Raw genomic sequence first — 8,105 nt, forward strand, 5'->3', positions numbered from 1 at the left:
TTGGTTTTGTTCGGTCAGTTCATTTCAGACTTTGTGGAAGGGTGGTCTATTTCTGTTTTATAATTCTGAACATGAGGTGAATTTCGAGGTATGATAGCAAAAAACGTGCTGTCTGAATCTTTATCTAATGTAACTTAAAACAGTTTCGCTCTAATCCTACCAATTGTGCCCGATTCATGGCCAAGTTGCTTTATCTTAAAGATGGTATTTACTAACATTAAAAGCCTGTATATTTGTAGCTTTGGTAGCAAATTTTGTCAAATGATTGATTCATTGCCTGTTTCACATGGCAATTATTCACAATTTATGAAGTCCTGCCATTATTTAAACACGCTATAGCGTTATGAGTGCTAGGAATTGTGTGCCTGTGTTTCGGAATAATGTGTGCTATATATTTTTAGGGATCGGTTTCGAACATTTTTTATGTGGTGTTATTTTTCAAAGGCCTTATGTCCTGTTTATTGTGGCATGCTCGGTGTTCGTAATATGTGACAAGACATGTTTAAGATTGAAGGTACCATTCTAAGCACACACTTGTATTATAAATATATTGAGGGGTGAATGTAAAAAGGTTCTAAGTGTCTTTAAATTAAGAAGAACATAAATTTTTTTCGCTTTCGCTCCTCGAAACATGACTTTAATAATAGACTGAAAACTACAAGGACAAGCTCAGTGTTCAATTATCCAAATTGAGGGGTGAATGCGAAAAGGTTCTATGTGACATTGAATAAAGATGGAAATGGAACCTTTTCGCTTTCACCCATCGGAATATAAACCATCTTTAGTGGCAAGAGGTCGGGACCTAGCGACTCGAATCGAGAGACAAAAACGTATTTGTAAATAGAACAACACACAGACCACAAGCATCTAGTAGTTTATCAATACAAGCTGGCATTTCAACCTTGGTACATTATTAACGCCTTCTGAATTGTCCAAAGCACATTTCCATTTAGAAATGGAGATATATATTTAAAGACTTCAAAGTATGTGTACATTAATCAAATATGGTTGCATTAGGGTATTAATTGTTTTCGCGTTAACTCCATTGCTTTAATTTGTCTTTTTCAGAATCATGGAAACAGGCAGTTGTGGGTTTAGGAGTAATAATTCTGAGCCTTTTGCCAGGAGTTTTGTGTATAAAACAAATTGTTCGCTGTAACAGAGGTAAAACTTTGTTTTAATTGATTGCTCTTGACATAAGTAATGGCTCTTAAAGCAAGGCATAAATATAAATAAGTTAACACTTTATGAGGATATTTTGTAAATCATAGTGAGTAAAGGTACTGTGTTAATTAAGGTGGTTATGTCTGTTCAAATAAAAACATTTATTTTGTTCATGATGTATAAAGTTAAAGTTTGAATGTTACAAACGCACATTATATAAAAGTCAATAGTTATTTTCTCTCTTGAAATAACAAAGATTTACAATAACGCGAAATCTGGTTGCCGGAAGACCTCATATTATAAGTCAGTGTATCATTATAAGTCAGTGTATCATATACCTTTTATTTCACTTAATGGTTCATCGGCTATCTTATTAGATTTTAGGCACAATGACAAATCAGGAAAACGTACAGCATGCTGGATCTGCGCCTGCTTTGGGTGGTCTTTTCTCCTGTTTATTTCAAGTTTTGTTGCGATAGGGGTTAATTTTACCCTATCAGGTATACTTATATACATTTCATTTTATTTTCGATATAATGCATAGTATATTTAAAACAAAATTACTCATTCATGATAACTATAAACATGTCATATTAATTCCAATTAAAGTACATGTACGTACAAAATATGTCTTTATTCCTTTGGGTATAACTTAAAACTTTGTCTTCCATTTCACATAAAATATTTAGTACAGAGAGCAATTTAGCTTGTTCCGTGATAAGTATAGACAATTTATCGTTTGTTCCTATAACTTTGTAGTTCAGAAAACTAATTACAAGTTGGGTTATCTTAGGTGATCTATCTAGTAGCAGCGGGTTATTTAATTAAATTAGATTGACAACAAATCGTGGGATCGAAGCTCGCTAGAGGAACGTGTTCTCTGCCTCTAGAAAAGGACATTGTTTCTGGTTGCTATCAAGGGAAAGAACTCGAACGTGATCTTATAACTGTATTACTAGACTATATTCAAAGTGGCACAATACAAGTCAACACCAAAGACATAGAACACACACAATCACAAATAAGAAACATGGAACAACAGCACATACGTTTCTTTTGTAAAATGCATTATAATATTAAAGTCAGTTTAGTTGAGGGTTCAATGCAAAAATAACATACATATGAGTTGTGTATGGGTTAAATAGATATTAGCTTTTATAAACGCGGTCTTGAACTAATAGCTACATGGCCACAGATTATCTAGTTAAAAGGCGCAAATATATCGCTTATATCTTTGAATCTGTACACAGGCCATATGCTCTTATTGGTTTTGAAAAAAATGCATCTATCAAGTGCAGCATATATTTTTCCCCTTTTAATCTATAAATTAACGATCAAATAAGAATTTCAAATTGGCGGAATTTAGTAGAACGAAGTAACGCTGTTCAAATTTTGGGTCGCATCGTTAAAATACAGGCAAATCTAAAATATTTCACACGTGTAGAAGCAAAACAATAGCATTCTAGTCTGTAATACGCCAAGCAATATGTTAATATATTTTCTGTCAAAAACATGATTTAGAAATTAACGTCACTTACATGCTCATTTACATCGGTTGTGACCCGCGGTGAGAAACCCTTTAAAGTTATGTGATTTCTCTCCCTGATTAATAAAGTAATCGTTTGGCATTTCGTTTCAGATGAGTTGTTTCCGTGGTATATCGTGTTTCTCTGTGGTTTGGATCTACTGACGGTATCAACACAGATAGTAATAATGATTGTTTATGAAACACAGGTATGTGTTTTATAGTCATTTTGTGTGAACAAGTTTTTTTTTTAACTTAAGATTAAATTATTGTAAGATTTGATATGGTTATGAAATTAATAATTCAACTCTATATTTTTATCACTAAATCGAAAAATATCGCAGTTTTTTAATACGTTCGAAAATGAGTGATCAATTGTGCTTTATAATAAATTCAATTTCCTCAAGTTTTCCAAAGAATGGAGATATGTTCTGTTGTAAGTTGTCTCATATGACTAAATTGAAGTTATTGATGCCAAAATCAGCCGATTCGGATACAATTAGTTTAAGGCCACTTGATAACAATCAGTGGTGTTTCTTTTGTTTAAGTGCTTTTTTTAAGACTTTTTTTTCAAATTGAAACATTATTTGATACAAAAGAGTAACATTAGTCATAACTTATAAATAAATGTCTTCACCTGCAGTGGACGTAGCCCATTTAACATTAACTTATTTAATTTATTTATTTCATTTGGCCTTTTGCTTTTCAAATGACTTACCTTTTACGAAGTAGTTAAGGGGAAACACAGCTGACTTTTTTGTTTCATAGGGTGAGGGGTATGGAGCTGACACCTTTTTTCAAAAGAGTAATGGTATTTTTCTTTCAGATTCATTATTAAATATTTCAAAACAATATGGGGTACACACTGTACTTCAATTTTACTATGAACTTTATGAAAGATGATCTTTGAAATAATCAAATATGAAAGTTTACTTGGGTACAATAGTTATCATAATTATGTACTTCTCGCTCCGAATATTATGTTCCTAATTTCACTGTGGAAAACTATTGCAAATTTGTTATCCTTTTAAAAGGTTTTGTGAAGAGAGTGGACAACTACTTACCAAATGATCTTATCAAGAAAATAGCTGTTGAACATAATAATTTTGCCTGAGTGAAAGTTGTTCTTAAAATTGCCTGCAATACGAAGTGGCAAATTTTATACAAGGGGAAGTTACTCTAAATATGATTTTCTGATATTTCCTTCCACTTTGGGTAAAAATGGTTTTAAATACTCAACTACATTGTTTGGTTTTGCATTGACTATTTTGCATTGCATATCCATGCACATACAATTTTATTTTGGTGCACTCTCACATATTGAACGTTTGACAACTTTTTATTTTTTGTCTCGGAACGAGCCAAGTTTTGCATACTATGATAGTGAACCTGTAGTAAGCAGGAATTGGTAATGAAATTCAGTTAGCTGTTAGAGGGTCATGAACTTTCAAGATCTGTCAATCAACATTGCTGGGAAATTTGAATTTGTTTGACAGATATAAACAAATACTTGAAAGTGGAATATATAACTGTTTGAGAGACTTGAAATTCACAAATTATGTTTTTGATACATTAAATGAACCATCTTGCATAGTTAGATTTTTTTGTTCGTTAATTATTTGTATATTTGAACAAATGTACTGGCAGACAGCTCTGTGAGGTCAAGTCAAGTGGCCATTTTTCTGACTGTTTACCTTTTAAACTATTATTTAGACTTTTAAGGTCATAAATGGATGTTTTGTGCATTTTTCTTAAACCGTTACTAACGGTTTACGCCATAAAACATAGATTTTCGAACGGAAATATGAAAATCTACGATCTGGTTTTTGTCAGCAATCTTATATCATTCGTTTGTAGATATTTACGCAAAAATTTGCTCAATCCAAGACAAAGCATAATAAAGTTGTAAAAATTGTAAATCTGTGAGAGTGCAGCTTTAAGTGAAATCCGAGACTTATTGTTTATTATTTGTAACGAGAAATGTTTAATTTGTAAGTTCGAAATATCATTTCGTATTTACAAAATTTTATTTCAAAAATACAATTTAAAATTGTGTAGATCTAATCACAAAATGTATTTCATCAATACAAATTAGTATTTCGTATTTACGAAATATCAGTTCCTATTCACGAAATATCTTAAATAATATTCATGCACCAGCTGCCATTTTAGTAGCACCCTCCATACTTTTGTTAATTAATGACGATTTTTGTTCGTATGCTCGTAACAAAGGGGAACCGACAACATATTCAGACTGTTGACGATGAAGCTATGGAGAAGCTAGGTGGTGAAAACCAGAGTTAAACCGCGAGAGGCCACATCCAAGACCGATGCTAAGAAACTGCACGTTCCAACTTCAGAATAACAAACACAAGTATATATAAAAACTGAAATAACATATATGTATCAACGTTGTTAGATGCCTTATCCTCCCATCCGAGATAAACAGATAAAAATGGCCTTTCTGGAAATCCACAGCAAAGATAAAAATGTACCCATATCTTTTTTTGTAATCACGCAATTACCTCCCTTGCTGAAAACCGTCCTCTGTAGACACCTTTTCTTGTGGCAATATGTTCCAAATAACTCAGTTGTGTCTTCAAATGACACCAAAAAGAGGTTTTTACGCTGCATTAAATTATTAATGCTAAACTCTGCTCAGAACTATTTGAAGAATGATTTTACAATTAACATATTTTGAAACACTGCGCGCATATCTATGGCAATCACAAAATTCCCATATCTATATGCGAACTATTTTCACAACGCAGTACGCTCAAACTGGTTCAAGCGAGAGAAAAAACATTTTAGTTTTATTTTGTTTAACTGAGGTGGGAGAAAAATGATCTTCCACGGCCGCTCGTTTAAGATTCTTTTCCGCAAATTATCCTACGCTACGCTCGGGCTGGGATGAACATATCTATCTATATGAAGATACGTATCTTCTGCAAAAAGGCTGCTGTGAAAGAAATATTCGATAGAAAAAATATTTTTTATGTAGTTTTAATACCATATTGTGATCATAGCTATTTATATTAAGTTTGAATACAGTACTTTTAAAGCTGCACTCTCACAGATTGAACTTTTTGACAACTATTTATTGTTTGTCTTGTAACGATCCAATTTTGGGAAAATGCATGGGAAACAGTTATATAAGACTGCTGACAAAAAATAAGATAGCGGATTTTTATTTTCAAGTTCAAAAATTTATGTCTAAGGATTTTTTCTTAAACCGTTAGTAACGGTAGTTTTCGAACGGAGATATGAAAATCTGCGATCTGATCTTTTGTCAGCAGTCTTTTACCATTGGTTTGCAGATAGCTAGGCAAAAATTTGCTCTTTCCATGACAAAAAATAAAAAAAGTTGTAAAAACGGTATGTCTGTAAGAGTACAGCTTTATTCGGACCTTTTAATTATCTTGATACTATAATTTCCTTTAAGAATTGTAGTGTCAACGCAAATGTTTTCAGCATCATTGTGTGTGAGTGATACACATTTTCTTACTTCCTTGATAATGCATTTACGGAAAATATTAATTACTGATAAAATATTAACATGATTGTAACCATGTATTGAATAGTTAAAAACGCATTGAAATTTTAAATGATTGGTGAGTGCTAAAAAATACTGCAATCTTCTATTGGTAGAAAGGTAAGGTAGAAATACCGTATTTTCTGCGCCTTTGTTTTATATTAAACTCTGTATCCTTCATAAAAACATTGTTTTCGACATTTATTTATACTTTTTGATATATTTAAACAATTGTATCAAATATGGTAACTCTTGTTTGGGAGTGCAAGTGTATTTTTATTTCGCCATCTGTTGCAATAACCGTATTGATACTTTGAAATGCATGATGTAATTTGTTTGTGGGTTGTCATAGCAACCTTTTTTTCTGTAGACTTTAACTTCGTAAATATGTAAATGGAATACATGTATATCCCCGCTTACGACGTGCCTGTTTTCGGATGTCTATTGTTTTTCAAATGCATTGGTGTACTATTTTTTTTCAATATTTATCCGCGCCACCTAACAATTGTTTAGCACTGTCCATGTACCAACGCAACTATCACATGTTTTGATTCATAGTAATTATATTCATTTCACAATCAGAGTTGATCTGAAACAAAGTCTGTGTCTGATTAGTACAGCTACATATACAGACGCTATTTTTGAATTTACTGAGATTTACGTGGTAGACAAACTCAGAAAATTTTGATTTGGAAAACTAGGCAAGATACATGTGATGTAAGCGATGTGATACATCATTTGGTAAGATTAAAGCGTTGTACACAACGATATCGATTTTATGTAAGTTTTTTGACAATACAATGTTATTTTGTATTTATTTTTGTTGCAAGTGTGTCATCTGGTGTCTAGACGCTTTAAAGAAAGCATGTACAGTGTAAGACTAAAGCATTCTGTGATCAGCCTTAAACTGTGTGATATTGTTAAGTTTTCAAGTCTGTTTAAGTCGAATAAAGTGTTATATTACAATGTATTCTTTGTTCTTTCTGTTTAAGTCAAATTAAGTGTTATATTACAATGTATTCTTCGTTCTTTCTGTTTAAGTCAAATTAAGTGTTATATTACAATGTATTCTTCGTTCTTTCTGTTTAAGTCAAATTAAGTGTTATATTACAATGTATTCTTCGTTCTTTCTGTTTAAGTCAAATTAAGTGTTATATTACAATGTATTCTTTGTTCTTTCTGTTTAAGTCAAATTAAGTGTTGATATGTGGTTGTAATGTTTACTGCTAAGGCTTGTGTGTATCGTGATCCAACTTGAATAATATATACTTTGTTCTTAATAACATTTTATCAGTCGAAATTGGCTATGTCAAACTCTGTTTGACCATGAGTAACGATTTCGACCATGTTTAATAAAAATGGAATGCCAACTTTAAACATTGTTTGTGTAAACAAAGTTTTCTGAATAATATTGCTACTTTTAGTTTCATATTTTCATATCATCTTGATTAAAACATGGAAACGCAGATAGTTTTCATTTGTATTTTGGAAAATCGAAATACACCCGATGATAACATGTTGGTAGAAGCGTAGGCGATTCTTAGTAAAGGTTAGACTTTATTAAGTTATTTCGTCGTGAATAAGTAACCTAAGGAAGCGGAGCGGAGTTTCTTATTCACGAAGAAATTACTTTATAAATTTTAACCGACTTAGTGTTAACCCCTCCCAAATTGCATCAGCTTTAAGATTAAGCCGTGCGCCTGTCAAAAAGACCCAGGCCCCAATTTCTCAATACTTCTTAAGCTTAACAGACTTAAATAGCTTATTTCAAGTAGACAAAACACTTACTCAAAAGTGGTTTTGGTAAATAAAATATGGTTTATTGTATTAACCATAAAAGTAATTCCTATTTAAAGTCTAAAAGTTCTTAATGAAATTAATATT

General features: G+C 31.9%; 1 long non-coding RNA gene across 1 annotated transcript; it reads left to right on the forward strand.

The window, feature by feature from the left end:
- The first annotated feature begins 1,067 nt into the window (after nt 1-1,067).
- Nucleotides 1,068-7,673, forward strand: LOC128240614 (uncharacterized). Its single transcript, XR_008262222.1, has 4 exons — nt 1,068-1,164; nt 1,542-1,664; nt 2,804-2,898; nt 4,922-7,673. It is a non-coding gene; the product is annotated as an uncharacterized LOC128240614 (long non-coding RNA).
- The last annotated feature ends 432 nt before the right edge of the window (nt 7,674-8,105 follow it).

This window comes from Mya arenaria, chromosome 7 (genome assembly GCF_026914265.1).
Source record: "Mya arenaria isolate MELC-2E11 chromosome 7, ASM2691426v1".
NCBI lineage: Eukaryota > Metazoa > Mollusca > Bivalvia > Myida > Myidae > Mya > Mya arenaria.